General features: G+C 48.4%; 1 protein-coding gene across 3 annotated transcripts in view; it reads right to left on the bottom strand.

Moving 5' to 3' along the window:
• cux1a (cut-like homeobox 1a) overlaps window positions 1-18,780 on the bottom strand; it is a 116,165-nt gene that overhangs the window by 96,657 nt on the left and 728 nt on the right. The gene's annotated exons all lie outside the window — the stretch shown is intronic.

Raw genomic sequence — 18,780 nt, 5'->3', positions numbered from 1 at the left:
ACACCATCGGAATACACAAACCCTTTCCTGCCCACACTCTCGCACCGGCCCGGCCTCTCTCTCGCTGCGGGACAGGGCTGGACAAGAGGATGCGGGAGGTCACACGCCTGCGACAGAGGGGGAGGATGCTGGCAGTCGCACAGATGGGGCTTCGGCCGTCGGCACCACAACACTCTCGATTGCTATTAAACTTCAACAGCTATGCAACACACGCTGTCCTCCTTTTGGGCTTCATCATTCCTCTGTATGGCATTTAAACCGGCTCTGGGAGTGACAGCTCGTGACGTGGATGGGTGGGGTTTATTCTGAACTTTTGGCCGTTGCAGGGTGATGATATTTGATTGTTCAGGGTTTATTTTGTATCACTGTAGTGGAAGATACACCCATGAAAACAAAAGGTCCCTGAAGTGAATGTAATTCTCTTCCGGAAAGGTTTATTGTGTTTGTACTAAATACACTTAAGCAAAAGTCTGCTTTATATATATACACACACACACACACACACACTTCTATGAAAGGTGTGCAGCAATATTAGTTTATTAGTGGTGTTTAGCAGGGTTGGGTTTTTAGATTGTGTTCCCTAATATCGTAGGAGTCGTAAAATAAGAAATGCAAACTTATCCCATTCTTGAAAAAAATGTATATACATGATTTAAATATAAATTCACAGAGAAGATGAGTATGACAACCACAAGAATACAGTACACTTAATAGCACACAGTATGATCTGGCTCGTAAGGAGGTGAGCAGCCCCAGCCAGACCGCAGCAGCACAGAGGCTTGTGGGGGGGGGTTTGGCTCAGGTGTCGGGATGTGGAAGAAAGTGCTGCGTTTGTGTTATTGTTCCTCCCCACTTCATAATAATGATTCAGCTGAACCCACTAAAGGCTGGAACAAGCCTTGCTGTATTTGAGCAATGGGCCATTGGAAATGAGTTCAGCGTGTCAGAGCTGGGAAGGGTTGTACCATCGCAGGACCAAGTGCTCTCTGGATATGAAAGCAGCGGGGGGGGGGCTATTACTGAATCTCTAAGGACCATTTAAAGTGAGATTTTATTTTTAAATGAGCCGCTGTCTGAGGGCTGGTTCTTGTACAAGACAGAACGCACTTCAAAATGTAGGATTAACTCCAATCTTAAACAATAATAATAATAATAATAATAATAGTTACAATAATTAGTGTTTCATTATATGTAATTTTGGTTTCTTAATATTTACAGACAGCACAAAGCAGGCCCTTCTCACAGATCTACCAAAGCTGAAGCCGGATCAGCGCCACCAGAAGCCCAGCTCCACTCCCAGCAGCACCGGGGCGGGAGAGCGACCACCGGGAGGGCGCGGAGCTCAAGGTCAAGTCTACAGGGTTCATGTGTTCATTTTTATTTTTGATGCAGGTCTTCATATTTATTTATTCCGTTCCCTGTAAGGAGAAGGGGGCCAGTGTGTTTGGAGAGGGGCGTCCGAGATGCCATCATCAGCCGGGAGCCACTGGCGGCACACCAGATAGGCCGGGCGCAGAGTGGCGGTGTCCGCGGCACGAACAATCGGGCCTCTGTGACGTGGCTGACAGAGCGGCCGAGTGTGGTGGCACACCGGGCTTCCTGGAGCAGCGATACAGGTCGGCTACAGCAGAGGCTAATGAGGACACCAGGGTATACCGGAGCACACTAGCATTACACGGGCCAGCGCACCCAGTCCCCATCCCTCAGCACCGCCGGCCTGGAGGTGAACCTGCAGAGCCGCAGCTTCACAAAATAATTGCCCGTTTTACTCGCACAACGCTGGCCCCAGGGGGCCCGTTGTGCTCCGGCACTGGAACAAAACAAAGCACAACAAAGGGCTCTTGTGAAGGGGGGGGGGAAAGGCCGTCTTCAAGCCCAGCATGGAGAAGCAGTCGCGAGACGGGCGAGCACTGGGAGCAGGAGAGCCACCAGCCACCGCGCGGCCATCAGCACCCGCATATAAAAATCAAAAGACTCTCAAACAGGAGCCACACCTCACTAAGGGCACAGACAAAAGCAGGAGGCAGGAGGCAGGAGGCAGGAGGCAAGGAGGCCTGGGTGCAGAGCAGCGAGGCCAGCAGGCGGGAGGAGGACAAACGGCGGCCACCCGCGTCTCGTTCTCAGAGCTGAGAGTGAGCAGCCAGAGTCACACACCGCCTCACTGAAGGCCTCGCGTCAAAACGCATCTCACTGTAAACTGAAGGGATATCTAACCACTCGAGACAGGACCCTGCCAGAGACAGGCCAGTACCAATTAGTGTCAATTAGTAGAGGGCAACTTTAGAACAGCCCTAAAACGCACTCTGGAAATAACACAGATGCATTAATAAGCCATCCTCGCTGCTCTGCTCAGTTTTCTCCCTCCTCACCAGGTTGCGCTTTTCTGGTTTCTGTTATTTGTGAGAAATAAAAAAAATAAAAAACTCTGAGGCCAACTTCTCTGCCTGCAGCAACACCAGCAGAGATCGAGGCCCACGTGGATGTTTACAGCTTCGTTTCCTTATTAGAGGCAAGAATGAAAAAACAGGTGTGAAGCCAGTTGTGATGAACTTGGAATACCATTTGTATTATGAATAAAAATGTTGTTTTCCTGCCTTTTAACCTCAATTAAACGCACAGGAAAAAAAAAAAAAATCGGGTTGTATTTACAACTGGCTGTAAAACCCATCCAAATCGCAGGACAGGGTGGGCTGGTAGCAGGGCCCCATCTCAGGCTGCAGGACTGAAGTGCGATCGCCAGGGATGCAGGAAAACAAGCCTGCCCACCCCCACACAGACAGCACCCCCTCTGCACCACACTGTATTCCGATGCATAATATCATTTTCCAGTCGCTAACTACATCTGGATTTCATTTCCAGGACTCCTGGAGGTTTTCAGGTCACTAATAATAACTATTTCAGGCAAAGCTAAAGTTCAGCCAAAGTGTACCTCCACGTCAGATACTTGAATTATACCACTGACGGCGGATCTGCGCTAATCCCCCCTTCGCTCGAGGGCCTGCCTGCAGGAGTGCGGCAGTGAGAGTGAGGCTAGCCGAGTGCTTGACAGGGACACGGAGAGGGACAGCGGGGACAGGACTGGTGCAGCTGGGCTCGATGACCATCTGAGCGGGTGAAAAGCACCTCTGTGCTCAGCACTCAGATGGAGATCGAGCCCAGATGAGTGGGGCTGGGTGCTGCCACCAATCAAACGCCACCCTGTGTCGAAGGAACACAATCAGAGGATATAAGAGAGGGATTTTTGCTTTCTTTATTCTTTTAATTCTAATTATCAAGCTTAAATTTTCCGCTGGAATTAATTTAAATTCCTCTTCCTTCACATTAATTAACAGGAGAGATTGCGGCAGCTTAACAGAGCACCTGTTCTTCCGATCAAGGGCCAGAACACAGACTCTCTCATGCACACGACCCCGTGGTGACTCTCAGCGCGTCGGGACTGCGGCGCATCTCAGACTGGCCACCTCCCGATTACTTAATCCTCTCAATAATTTGCCATGCTCCAACTTGTTGGGTAACGCTGCTTGGGAGGAGAAGCCGGCGTTCTCCCATTTCACGACGAAACACAAAGTCACTGCCGGTGAGAACCGATTCAGAGGTCCTGATAAATGAAGGAACCTTACAGAGACCCTCCACCACAGTGCCACAACTGCTGTACAACGCGTCTAAGTGAAGATTAATATAGTCAGAACTGGACTCCGCACTCCAATTCCCACTTCTATCAGAAGTGTAAACTGAGCTATGCCACAATTCTAGGATTAATACAATACAGATTGCGTGTAAAAAGCAGAATAAACCGCAGCTCTGAAACTCCTGCGGTTTGTTTCCGCTCCGCTTGCTTTTCCTGAACAAGGATTTTTCCCCCACCGACTCCTTCCTAATCAATCAATCAATCAATCAATCAATTTTTATTTGTATAGCACCCTAATCTGCCCCTTCCTCCTTTGTGTCAACCAGGAAAACCGAATAACTTGTTTTCACGTCTAACCACAGAGAGATTGAGCTGCCGAGTCCCTCCCGGCACCAGCGCCGACCCCACCGCTTCTAGCTGGAGTGCGGGGGGTGCCAGAGCGTGGTGCGTGGAGACGTTAATGTGCAACTCCTGGTTTGCCGCCGTTTCCTTTCCGAGAATGATTTGCATTTGTTTCAGGCTTTTCTGAGAAAACGACAGCACAAACGAGCAGAACAAGCGAGGGCCGATCACCTGGAGGAGCGCTCTCGTTAACCCCGAACACGCCGTGGCGCGGGGGAAGGAGGTGGCCAAGACGAAGAACACAGGCCTGTAACTGCAGTGGATTAGCTCCACACCTCACTGAAATTCAGATATTTAAAAAACACTAGATTTCCAGACATGATATTAACACTGAATAATGTGCGTCATTCTTTCAGATTTTTTATTTTATTATCCCCACCCCCCCATACTTCCAGCTCTTGGTATAATTTTGTTACAGTAAAGTAACCCAACAGAAATCCTTGGAATAAATGACCTTGCAATATAGTGATAATCAATTCACACTGTCAGAACAGACAGGTTATTCCTTATCAGCAGCTTCTCAGAGGAGCTACTCTAGAAACGAGCCGTGCAAGACAGAGGAAAGGCGGGCGGCGTCCCAGTGCGGCTGGAGGGCCTTGCCTGGGCACAATGGCCTTTATCAGCTCAATTCGGCTCAAGCGCCTCCCTGTGATCTCTCACACACACAACCTGCAGTTAACCAGTTAATGAACTGTATCCATCTAAGCAGTCCTGGAGTGAATTAACAGCTAGTGTATTGGATCCAGGCTGCAATTATTTACTTATTCAATTTCAAAAGGAAAAATAAATCCTGATCATCTAACTGCCGCCTCTCCCAGACAATTCCTCAGGCTAAGTCTTGGGAGGAAGATCAGAGCCCTCCTTGCACACGCTACAGACAGGGTCCTGCTGTCAGGGGCTGGCGAACGACCACCACTGGCGCTGGCACAGCTATAAAAAGCTCACAGCCGGGCAGCATGTGCAGAACCAGGGCAAGCATCAACGCCAGGGTCAGAGGCAGCTGAAGGGCGGTGGTGCCTTGGGGTCTCCCTTGGCCGGCGTGGGGGAGGCAGGTACTGCCAGCCGGTGGGTCACATGACTGCCTGTATGAGGAGATGACAGCACTGCCCCCCCATCCCTCCTCCCTTCACGCCACTATCAGCAGCAGCTCTGAGTGTCGGCAGCCCCTGTTCACACTGACTGGAATCCCACCATCCCAGCTCCCGCCCACCTCGCACACCCGGCCCCCCAACAAAGACACAGGAATGCAGTGCAGAAATACAGAGAGGAGGCTGGGGGGTCTGCGCCAGCCGAGACAAATCTATTTATTGTCATTTTTATTTTTTAGGCGCTCCACTCCGGCACCTTGACTGCAGGTTACATACGTCACCACTGTTCCCCTCACAAAAACAACATGCACAGTTTAAGATTCCTTCCACTTCCAAGTTACGTGAGCATCGTTTTTGTTTTGTTTTTAAAGCAAACCGGTTGTGTTTTCCAGTAAAAAATATTTCTTGACCTAATTAAGGCGTAAGTCGCTCCCCTTTGCACTTGAGTTGTGACAGTTCTTGAAAGTCTTGTGTTAAATAAATCAGGGCAGCTACACTGTTTTCCAAACCACTTGAAAGGAAAAACAGAGGGCATGGGAGTGAACAACAATGGGCTGCTCTGCCCACGACGCGGCAGCTCTACAGTTTCCATGCCGGTGCTGTAACTGGAAGCCGGCACGCAGAGTCAAAGTTTCTTTCAAAAGACTGAATTTCAGGGTCTGGACTCTCGGTGAAGCAGAAACAATAGGCCTGTGTGCTCCGGCTCCGGCTCTGTGCGCCTGCAGGTAGCTTAGCCACAGCGGCGAATAGGAGAACTCGGTCTAGACGCGGTGAAGCCATGACGCGCGCGGGCTCGACGCAGCCCCGATCACCTCAGCGCCGGCAATTGACGCGCCGCGAGCTGCGCTTCCTCGTGTTTGTTTCAGCCGCGCGGGGAGCCGGAAGGGAGCGTGGCACAGTGTGGTGTCCGCCGCTACGCAGATTGGGGACGGGGTTAATCGGTATGAAACGATGCGATGCATCAGTGACAACACTGTAGTCTAACACAACACTGACTGACTCACACACTCACACAAAAAGGCGCATTTCCTTTTGTGTAATCAGTCTCTTTAGTGCAGTAAACCACACATGGGAAATTCTACACCAAAATTACTCTTTGGATTCTTGTTGCCTGACTTTAAAATGATGGCACACGTGTAAATATATATATTGGGAAATCAAAAATAAATAGTAAAGCTGGTGAACTGGATTTGGTTTCCTCTGCGGCGACGATTGATGGCTCGAGTCAGGTTTTCACGGTTTTTATGGAAATGTATTATTCAGTTGTTCCTCTCGCTACTTTTTTCATTTTTTTTATTTAAGAAGATGGCAGCATTCTTCCAGAGCCGTGGGTTCGCTTCAGCTCCGGTTTCTTTAATGTATATCACAGAGGAGAGGAGAGCAGAGGAGGGGCAGAAGGAAGGAAAAATACCCATTTATTTCCATTGAAGAACTACAATGAAAACCTTTTCAGAATCTGAAAGGTGTGATTTATGAGGCAGCCTGGAAGACACTTCCTTTGTTTCCCCATCACACGGCACCTCGATCACACAGAAGGCCCGGCAGGCTGTGCGCTCAACGATGGGAAAACTGAACAGACAAGAAGGTGAAGCAAAACACCAGGGGGCTGCCCGAATTTAGGGCAAGTCATATGCATAACTAATAGATGTGCACAGCCAATAGATCTGCATAACTAATAGATGTGCGCGGCTCGAAGATGGGTCAGCGTTCCTGCAGGGCAAGAGGTGGGCCACCAGCTCAGCGGAGCAGCCAATGGGAACGCGCGGGGGGCTTGGCTTGGCCACAGTCACATTGAGGAAGCTGAGCCGGCGATTTAAACCAAACCATCCCCGTTTTGAATCGCCCTTTATGCGTGTCTGCAGAGAAGAGGACACAGTGGAACAGGAGTGTGGTAACCACGTCCTGCTGGCCGACCAAGTCGGGCCTCCTCTGTCCGTGCGCATCCACGAAGCCCGGGTCTCTGCGTCCCAGGGCCCGATTTGCCTTCGGGTTCATTAAATGATTAGATCGGCAGGTTCCCCATGGATGTTTAAACCCAGCAGAGCTGCGCTGTTTGCATAGGGGCAGCTTAGAGAAACAATCGCCGGCTCCATCCACAGCGTCTGGCAGCCGCGCAGCTTTGCATGAAATTTACTGTCGAGTAAAATACTTTACCAGAGACTCCAGATTCCCCCGCCTCACTGAAATGCCACTGAGGGGAAGGGGGGGGCATCTGGACATGCTGTTCAATCTAGACTGTAAAAAGCATCTGTGAGTAACAGGGAGACCGCACAGACAGGTCGGAGCACCCCAGACTAGTCCTGCTCCCGTGTGTGGAGAAGACTCCTAACGTGGCATTTACATCTCCCAGACGGCAGCGGAGGGGAGAGATTGGCTGAACTCATTACGGCTGACATCTTGTGTAATTCAACACAAACTCGATTCATCATTAATGCAAAAACTAGAGCGCGGCGATAGCGAAACCTAAAATGAAACATCCTCGGCCGAGATCGTGAATAAGATGGAGCCGCCGAGCTCATAGCCTAGCGTTGTGTGGGAAGCGGGGCACAGGGCAGAACACAACCGGAAGGCCTCTGCTTTATAGAGTAATTAAGGAATTGTTATATTAAAACAGGGATGAGGTTTCCAGTCACTTCACACTCTAACCCCAAAACTCCCGTCTAATTATTGCCGTCTTTCCCTCTCTCCCTACTGGCCACACTCAATTATAAACGGGCTGCGATGCGACGGGCCCAGAGCAGTGTCGCCAGGTCATGGTTGATCCGCACGCAGCAGACTGTCCAGATAGCGGAACTTAGCCGACACAAATTACTTTCATAATTGACTAGGATTTATAAAGTCACCCCGGGATCGTCAAAGACACGGCCTTAAGAAGGAGAGCACACAGCATACAAGCTGCCCCATGAAATGCAGTCCTCGCTACTGCTTTAATACCACGGACCAATCTGCCCGGTCCAGCAAAGCAGCAGACCAAGCCGGGCGGACCGAGGTGCAGCGAGGCAGAGGGATGGGGCGCTAGTGCCCCATGTGTCCCAGACATCTCCAGTGAAGCTACTTTGTCTGAAACAGGTCATTAAAATGCCAAAACCAAGTACAAACAGAGCCCTGAAGAACACGTCAACTATAAAAGAAAGGGAAAACACAGAACAGGAAAAGCCCGCAGGAGAACACCGTGTGAAGCCTTCTGCTCTGGCACACGCACCGACACGCACCGACCGAGCCACGCTTCAGCGCCGGGCCCTCCACGCTGACCCCTTCCTGAATGCAGGATCTTTGAAGACACCCAGTATCGAACAGGATGAAAAGATCTGAGAATCCGCAAGCTACAGCTCATTACGTGTCTGAGCAATTAGAAGTTACCACTTTCCCTGCCAGCTTTGATCTTGGAAGTCACGTGATGCTCCAACACCAATTTTTTATTTTTAAAACTACAGCTGTGGACGACATCCTGTCACTTAAATTGAAGATGGTTTAATTTGCCCGATATTACCATATAAAAAAATGCGTACTGGGCTGTACATGGAAATTCTTCAACACCATTAGTCTTCAGTGAATCCAGCGCGGTGGGATAACAGAAAATTAAGTTCAAGAATAAAAATCCTTTCTTCCTGCTTGTCAAAATTATGATGAAGGTTTGGAGTTAAAACAGTCTTATTAAAAAAAATTAAAAAATTAAAAGTAAAAAACTGTAAGCTGTTGTTGATGACAATTTATTCCACAATGCCTGATCCTAATTGAAAAAGACAGATGTTGAGAGGAATTCAAATCTAGTGTGTAAATATGAACCTTTTCCAAGCGGCGGGGATATCATTTTGAATTGAAGTGTTCAGCACTTGGAGGATGGGCTGATCAGAGGACGGGCAAGAGCCGGGCCGGGCCGGGCCGATTGCTGCAGTGATTCTCAAATCAGTTGTAATGAAAACACACAAATCTCCCACACACACAGATCACACAAAACCAGTCTTATCTATCTTATCCCACGTGGTAAACTGCTCTGGAACGTACGTCTCGCAAAAGATAAATAACTGAAGATTGCCTGGAATTCGATTCTTGATAGGACTTTTCAAGACAAGCACAGGAAGTCAACAGCTGCCAGTTTGTTCCATGTCATACGTGTGTATGTGCAGGTTTGTGCGTTTTTTGTTCCAGCACTGTCTAGTTACAGGGAGGCTGCCGATGCCCAAAGTAGCCTGTCGTTAGTGACATTCAGCAGTCGTACCTCTGCAGATCTCACAGTGGGGGGGCGGGGGGCTCTATCGCTCCTAAACGCTTCCACATGTTGCAGCACTGGGGCAGACGCTCCACTGTTGAGCGAGGGGTCATCTTTCACAGGCTGGGGTCCCAATCCGACATTCACACAGAATCATATTTAAAATGTCAAATAACTTATTTACACCAGTTTTTTTATATATATATATTATTTCTGTTATTGTTTTGGGTTTGGGTTTGGGTTTGTGTAACTCTCTGCCCCTCCACTGTCTCTTTTGCTCGCTTTTCTGTTCATTAAAAGAGGCTCACCTCCTGCAGACAAAACATGAATATTACAAACACAATTACAAACACGACTTGCATCCTATCCAGAGCACCACGGCGGCACAGCGGTGAGCCCTGCTCTCTCTCATGCTGACCACAACACAACTGGATGAGGCAACCTTTGACCAAGAACCCTCGACCGGGACCACAAGGTAAGACTGGACCCATGGTTATTAGAAGATAAGATTAGTAGCTAAGGATAATATAGCATAATATATCTGAATTTGGAGATTGTATGGATTCAGTGTATAAAATGGGGTTTTATTTTTCTATCAAATTATCTGCAGGAAACTTTAAAAACACGTAACAATTAGGAGCCATGAAACATTGTTCGATACGGTGCCTGGATCTCAACTGATTGAAAACAGGACTGTTACCGTCTCTCACTTCAGCCAGTTGAGCCACGAACCGTCCCACGGACCTGCTTCAGCAGACCAGCAACCACATCGAGAACACACACACACGGTCAACACGGTCACAGAACAAAAACACGCACCCTTCTTAAGGTCTAAAAATAAATGATCTTGTTTTATTTCAAGTACTGACGTGTTTCTGAGCAAAGGCAATCAAAGCACGTGATCAGCAGCACAGCTGCACCAGACTTTGTGACACTGCCGTACCGTTTAGCATCCAGAAGGGGAACCACACACTTCAGGGCCACACAAAAACTCCACCGGGAAACTCAAAGCCATGCAAGCACTGGGCACGATGAATCAGTGTGCACACACAAAGTTACACTTCTAGACATGTATCCCCTTTCCTCGAGTGATGTTTATGGCACGTTAAACGCCCCCCCGGAGAGGAGCAGAAATCAAAACCCCAGTGTTAAGTGACCGTGCGGCCGCAGCCTGTGAGCCCCAGTAATCAGCGAGAGCCGGCCTGTCTGGGACTCTGGGCGCTGGGACCGGGGAGGTCTGCCCTCCCAGAGGAAGGGGGAAGTGCAGCGGCCAGGCAGCGCACTAGCGGTGCAGAAATAAGGATCCCCTTTTTCGCGGCACAGGGGCCCACCCAGTCCAACAACTCCCCTCTGTGTAGCGGGCACGGGAGCTGAGCGGCCCGTGACCACGACAGACGCCCCAGGGAGCCCTGCTTCTCACCAGTGACGAACCCGCTGATAAAGAGGGCTGACCTCTGCGTGCCAGAACAATAAACACTGAAGGAGCGCAGGAGGCGGCGGAGGGAACAGAGGGACTTCACTCCACTTCGATTCACGATGCACATCTCATCCCTAACGCTGCACTACAAAAAAGTTTTCATACATCCTTATTCATTCATAATCAATCATTAAAAACCAACAGAACCAGGCACTACAGCCACAGGCCTTCACCTGAAAAACACTCTTTCCATGTTTCTCCTCTGCAGTAAGTTTTAAAAGGTTGTTATGATTACTATCGTGCTCTCATACTCTGAAATTACTCGACTCTCCGCACTGGACAATTTTAGACTGACCAGAAAAAATAAAAAGTGCCACAGGATTTCAGCGAGTGGACGCGAGGCAGACGAGGCCTCGGCCTGGGCAGGGGAATCCGCAGGCCGGGTGCATCGGCCTGTCGAGAGTATGCCCGAGGGAGGGGCCTGCTCACTGTACCCCCCCACCCCCGCTCCCTCCCTGCGATGGATAACGCATTCCAGGCTAATTATGCGTTTGGCGTCAGGGCTTCTATAAAACTGCGAGGGAGAGGGGCCCACGTGAATCCCAGCATTCAGACGCAGGGGGAGGGAGGGAGGGAGGGAGGACATAACAGTGTTTGGTAAGGTAATGAAAAGGAGAGGGGAGTGAACCAGCTCCTGGCCTGACCCCCCCCCCCACCACCACCCCCACTCTCTCCAGATCGTGCACACTGCCATGGCCTTTTGCCGTCTAGACCTCTCGCATATATGCAGTCATGCACAGCACACACACACACACACACACACACACACACACACAGCAGGACAAAGCCAAACTCCTAACACATTTAAAAACACCAGAACAATATTGTGTGCAGATCAAGTATAATCCTGATAACCGTGTGGAGAGATTTCCTGCTGAAGGTGGCGCGTTCGTTAGTTAGTTAATTTCTTACTCAGGCCACAGCTGCTCAGGAGCACAATTATGTCCTCTTGTGTGTCCATTTGGGCAGCAGAAAACCATAATGAATGAAATCGCTCACTATTATGACAGGCTTCCCCTGACCACCTGGTGATTTGTCAAGAGGCCCAGTAAACACGGGGGACAACGGCTGATACGCACGGTTCACTACGACTTCACACCCCAGACAGGGGTTAAAATACTCCCTTAATAAACATGACGTCTTCAGTCTGCAACTTTGTGAAATCATACATACAAAACACATATTTCATGTCTAACATTAGGCTGTTTTCAAAAAGAGAATACAGGGAGAAACTGAAAATAAAGTAAGTTGTCAGCGCTACGCCAGCACGGGGAGACTGTTGAGTTTTGTTTTCTTGCTTTTTAAATATAGACTGTGCGGAGACACAAAAGGACACAGCTGTGATCATTCAGCACTTTCCGCACTGTTCTGACAAACGGAGCAGAGCCGAGCCGCGCAGCCTGCGCAGACAGAAGAAATATGAAGCAAAACAAGAGGTTACAAGTGCCATCACAAAACTATAAATACTTCCAGTTTTCTGTCTCAGACACTCAATCCCTTGAGATAGATCTGCTGAGAACACAAATATATTTTGGAAGCTGGCTGGTAGCATGCAAATGTTTTTTTCTTGCCTGCTCTGGTTTGAAGCGCAGTAGGTTTGACTCGGTTAATACGTGCACAGTGAGTGTGTGCGTGCAACAGTGTGCGTCTGTGTCAGTGTGCACAAGTGTGTGTGTGTGTGTGTGTGTGTGTGTGTGTGTGTGTGTGTGTGTGTGAGAGAGACAGAAAGAGGGGCCCACAGCTCAGAACTTTTGGAAATCTTGCAGTGAAAGACTTGTCTACAATGCGTTAGGAATCTGTCTCCTGGCCCTTTATTGACATAAGCCAAAACTAGTGCGCAAATTTCCCGTTTTAACTGGACTGACACGGTTGTGGGTTCAGAGAGAAGACTATGGCACCTATAGGGGAGAAACAGCCAATACGTTCCCGATTCCTGACCAGACCAGAAAACCACAGCAGAAAAAAAATATATATTTATAGAACTTGTGTGTTATAACTCACTACGAATAGATGGCAGACTATACATTAAGTATCGATTTCAATTTGAGAGTCTTGATGGGCTAATGGCGATGACTTGCAATAAAATTAAACGATACTGACTGTCAGTGTGGTTTAAGACATTTTAAAATTTGATACTGTAAGAATATTACAACTATAAATTGTATACAGTCTCCCCACAGAAGCTGTTCCACGGATCTACCAGCCACTATGGATCACAGACAGCTATGAATCACCGAACACTTCCTTCATCGAGGGAAACTAGACTGATATAAAGTGCACATGCACCTTCAGCAGTGCACTGCTGCCAGAGTCACGGGACTGTTGATTTAGAAGCATCTTTACTGGATGATGCAAATACGCAGCCTTGCCAGAACACATGTAAAGGTCAATTTTCCCATGGAAAACCGTTTACTCATGACAAACATCCTTTACAATGTGTGACAGTGGCGTGCTCTTCCTCCAGTTAGAACAACAAAGAGCTTGGTACAATAGCGTTAGGTAAATTCTCTGGCATTTGCTTTGTGTTCCTGAAAACCTGTGTATGCAAATTCTGGGGTCATTTCATAAACAAAGAAGTTAAAAAAAACACATTGACTAAAATCTGTTGTCTGCAACCGAGCGCGGTGAGATCCAAGAACCGAATGATGGCCGACAGCGGCAGGAAAACAAGACCTCCAGTGACTCTTCAGCCCCCGCACAGGGGGAGGTGGGCAGTATAATCTATATCCAGGTGAAAACTGACGCATTTGGCAAAGCAACAGACTGCTCTAAAAATATATAAATCCTAATTAAAAAGCTCTAAAATCTGAGTCATTCCCTTTCAGGAACCCCTGCGTTACTGACGGCTCACTGCAACTTCCAATAATGTTCAAGCCATAATTACACTGAACTTTAAGCAAGCCTGAATAACCCACAACATCACCACACCTAACAGAAAACACTAGAAAGACAACCTTCAGTAGATCCCACTGAAGCGACTAGTGCAAGAACCCTGCGCTGTTAATGGAGCCTATAAACACCGCATGCTGCTTCGGCCAGCCCCCAACTTCACCGAGACACTGTCCCATGATCCTGGGCTGCCTGTGCCAGGCCAGTGCACACACAGTGAGTGAACACAGTGCCACTCCAGACCCCGGCCCCACAGAGCCCCACCAGCAGGCTGCCGTTCTTTTAGTGAACTTAAATAGCTACTTAAAATGAAGTACATTTCCTATTATTCTCATCAAAGCATAAAACAAACTAGTATCAGTACTGGCTTTTCCTAGTTATTTAAAATTGCATTTTCTTTCACAGCAAGATATAGCATCTCTACAGCAGCATCTGCTCTCTCCAACCCCACCCCAACACAAAAAGTAATACTTTTTATACATCTGGGAGAATGCACACACACACACACACACACACACACAACAGCGTCATTCCAAATGAGCAACCTCAGAATGGAAAAATCTGAGAAGTCTACACCACCTGTCAATGATTCATCAAGTTCCCCGTTCTATTGTCAAGACTTTTTTAATAATATATACACATACAATTAACAGAAGATCTATATTATTTTGGAATCCGACACCAGACACCACCGCTGTGGGTCTGCATCAAGGAATGTGATGTGCAAGTCATGAGTAAAGGAGCCATTTAAGTCTCGTGTAACGAACTCTCAAATCACAATTATGAGAAGGGACTAAGTAGGCGAGCAAACGCCTTTCAACTACAAAAGAAAACCCATAACACCCCTTTGAAAGTTGCGCGCTGTGAAGCCCCGTGTCTGTAACACAGAGAAAGCTTGTCTTGAAGCCCCTACAAGACCCCCTTTTAGTCACAGCTCCTTCAAAGAATATGAGACCGCAGAGACACACGCTCCCGTGGATTGGATGTCTAAGATGAAGGGGGGAAGAGAAAAAAGAACGAAAGTCACCACATCTGAGGGACTATCCACTCGGGCGGCTATGTGTACGCACCGTCTCTGGCTCCTGACCCGCCAGGCCGGAGTTCAAAGGCTGCCTGGGTTCTCGAGGGCCCCTGCCACAGCCAGCCGCCCCATTTGTCAGGAACGGGACTAAATAAAACAGAGGCTAACTGGACGAGGGGTAACGGATGCCTTTCACCTGGACTCACGCGCCGCAGGGTCACACGTGAGGAAACGCTATATAGGTGGTCCTTTTTTTTTTTTTTTTAAATGTATACACAGGAGACAGAAAATCATGTCTGCCCACAGCGATGCCACACCCCCAGAACAGAAACCCTGCAGTGAATGGGCACCCTGGGGCCTTCCTGACACACGGGGGGCCAATACAGCAGCCCGCCTCGGGGCCCTGACCCAACTGGACTTCATAACTGCGGGTGAATTCTTCTTAAGCTGTTGTACACAAACACCACCAAACACTGCAGCCCGGGGTGATTAGGGCTGCTGTGAAGATTGGCTCTGGACTAAGGCTGTCACCTCTCTCTCAAAGGGAATGGAGATGTGGTTCCAATAAGGACAGAAGCCCTGCTTTGCTTTAATGTCAACCATAAATAATAACTAAAAGATTTAATGAAGCGCAACTTATTAAACTTTGGTAACAAATATTCCGGCTTCTTTTCTCACTCGTTCTGAGCTCCAAAGACTCAAGACAGAAATGCAATCGAATGCAAGAACTCATTTATTTGTGTTTAGAGTTAGAACTTCAAAAGCTAGGGTTCTCCCCCCACCAAAAAAAAAAAAAAAAAGTTACAAAGACTATTCATTTATGAAAACAGTGTTTTTGTGTTTATTACTGCATCCAGTACAGCTGGGATCAATCTTTCTTTTAATTGAAAAAAAAAGTGTAAATATTCATTCTAGAATGCAAACATATGTAAATAAACTCCAACTCAAATGGGGGGGCAGAATGAAATCCCCCCACAATAACTGCCTGCAAGCTGGCGCGCACACATTAAGAATTGAAAAAACTTTCCAATAGCGTGCAAATTTTCTCGTATAACAGACTATTTCTGTGTAAAGTAAATAAGTGTTCATCAATAATACAGAGCCCGTCTCCAGAATGTGCACAGTGTTGGTTGGATTATATCCTCCAGACAGTATCAGAAGCTCCCTCTGACTGAAACTCACTCTTAACGAATAGCATCTGATAGGTCTTGCAATTATTACTGGGCTCTTATCACAACCTTATGTGAATGCATATTTTATGCTGAGGCCGTGCATGGCAGTCGAAGCATAAAAGCAGATCTGGGAATAGAGCAAATTGTCTCAGCATCAGAGAGAGAGAGGACAGAGAGCTGCATCGCTTTTATTTTATTTTTTTATGCATGACAGACCTTTAAAAAGAGAAAAAACAAAAACTATGGATCACGCTTTAAAGTAAATAAATAAGTGATTGCAGACACTGAAACCCTAAAAGAGGAAGTCGGTTCCTGCCTAAGCAAGGCCATCGACCACTGTCTATTTAAGCCAAGGACTCCTTTCTAAAAGCCCAAAGGTAAACAGTGCCTGTAATCCAGGCATCTCTGCCTTTAATACCCACTCTCTTGCAAATCCTGAGAAAAAAAAACACAATCGAGGGATGCATTTAAGCAGCGAGAGCCCAGAAAGCAGGCATTATCGTTAAGTAATGACTGCGCTGTGAGATACCTTAGGTAGAAGATTAACATACAGATAATGAGTCATTAACTGACAACAATACCCACAAGTACAGAGGACACCATTCAGACAGGGGCATTAAAAACCAAATCCTGCATAAACAAGTCCGCATATATATTTTTAATTTCGAAAAGGGCAGAAGGAGATGGTTCGCTGGCTCTGAGCAATGTGAACTTGCTATCTTAGCAGGCAGACGATAAGATCGAACAACAGTCGACGTGCAATCTTTCCCTCGGAAGAGTTTGGGATTTTTAAAGCTGGCCTTTGTGCGGTTCGGCTCTGTGGAATCCAGCAGGCAGCCGCGCAATTCAATAAAGTGTGAAACAGATTCACAGTGTAGAAAGGGGCATTTTAATAAACCAGCTCACAACTGCAGAAGGAGAGGAGAGTTTTTGTTTTGGTGGGTGTGTGTGTGACATCCTCTTTTTAAAGCTGTAAGAAGGGTATTTCCAAAGGCAGTATTTTTGTCAGATTTAATTTAAAATAAATGATTTTACCTCAACTATGGGCTGGTACAGGACACTGACTGAATGCTACACACAGTTTAACCACCAAAGGCAAAAGCAGAATCCTGTAACCTTGCCATTTCATATTTATAAATTTCAACCTAAAAAAAAGATAACATTAGGAACACCAATACCAATCAATCAATAAACTGACTCTACAGCAGCAGCAATAACAGCCACAACCATCAATAATGCTAATGCCCTCTTTCCCTTCTCCTTGTCAAGTAGATTAGCAGACACCTGGCCATTTCATCTCCAACCCGAGACAGCTGCCGCGTCTCTCATGGGGGTCCCACAGACGTCAAATACCAGCAGTCGCTGCCAGAAGATCACCCAGGGTCTGAAAGCATGCTTGAACCGTGCAAGTCTAGACGGATAAATACTTCATCACAACCCTCGGCTCGGCGGCATTGACTGAGCCCTACCAAAGCAGCGCCAGCACGGAGAGACTGTTCCCTCCGATTTCCACTCGGGAGCCTGCAATCCCCGGCCCAGAGCTCCCAGTTACCGCCACTGGGCAGGTCCTCTCTCCAGTACAACCCCACGGCACAGTCCTGAGCCACCACACATCTGAGAGCAGTGTCAATGTGTCGGGGAATCCGCCACTGCTGCGGGACCAGAGTCTGAAGACGTTTCTTTGTAGCTGGGGGGGTTGGGGGGCGGGGGGTTCAAACTCGTCCAAGTTCAGTCCCTCACCCCTCTGCCCGTCCGCCGCGCTGGCTGGTAATACACTATGGCGGAAACGGCAGGACACACACCGCCGCCGCGACCATTTCCATACACCGACCTGACGGCGCTGTGGAACTTCGAACCAAACTGAACAGAACGTCTAGACTACTTAGAACGCATCGAACTGTCCCCTGAGATCAAACACACACTCACTCCCCCGCCGTCCGGGGCACTGCGACCCCCCGCCCCCACGACAAAGGGTAAACATCCAGTACCTGCATCGATACACGGCCCCATCTCCATTTTGAGAACACACACACACACACACACACCTCTTCTCCGCGGTAACAGTGAGCACAGAGTAAAGTCAACAAACTTCTGCACAAAATAATGATGGGAATGTAGATATAAATTCAAACATCTGCTGACGCCACTGAAGAAAAATAAGAGTCAAATGAACACAAACAGGTTAATGGAGACATTTCCAGCGCAGCGCGATTGTGTAGCGATCCTGGCTCTGTGCTGGGGAGTCAATTATTACAGAATAAACAGGAATGAGAAAATCTCCCCCCGGGGGGTCGGCAAGACAGATCAGAGAAACCCCCCCAACACACACACACACCCCGCTTTAAACCGCTGTCCCACACGACCTGGTCAATGCCCTGACGTGGACCCGGGCCGGTCCAAACAACACCCCGGCTCTGCGGGTTTAAAGAGCCGGGTTTCAACCGCCGCAGACGCGCTCAAGTTCAAGGCCGGCCGGTCCAGCGGTCTAGACTGGCCAGCTGTCGCGACTCAAGGTTACTAATCCCGGGTCGCCGCAGCTGGATCCCCGCCGACCACACCGACCCAGAAAGCGGCTCCGCCGAGCAGGTGAAGGAAGTTTTAACGGCACTTCGCACAGAAACAGCCCCAACTCCGCTCGATTCAAACAAGTCATCTTTATTAATTCCTTCACTTCAAACTAAACCAGGTAACCGGCCGACACAACCCGAGCGTCCCGGGGACCCGCGCACGGACCGGCCGAGCCCGGCGCGTTTGTTTGTCGGTAGTTTGTCGTTGTTTTTCTGAGCCGCACCAGCAGCGCAGGCGGCGACAGAAGTTCAGCTCATTAGCGGCTCCGCGGCGCGACTCGGGGCGCAGAGAAAGTTCTCAGGCCGGCCTCCTCCACAAACACAAT

Source organism: Amia ocellicauda, chromosome 22 (genome assembly GCF_036373705.1).
Source record: "Amia ocellicauda isolate fAmiCal2 chromosome 22, fAmiCal2.hap1, whole genome shotgun sequence".
Classification (NCBI taxonomy): Eukaryota; Metazoa; Chordata; class Actinopteri; order Amiiformes; family Amiidae; genus Amia; species Amia ocellicauda.
Note: the sequence above shows the minus strand (reverse complement) of the source record. Positions and strands in the feature narration are given on the sequence as shown.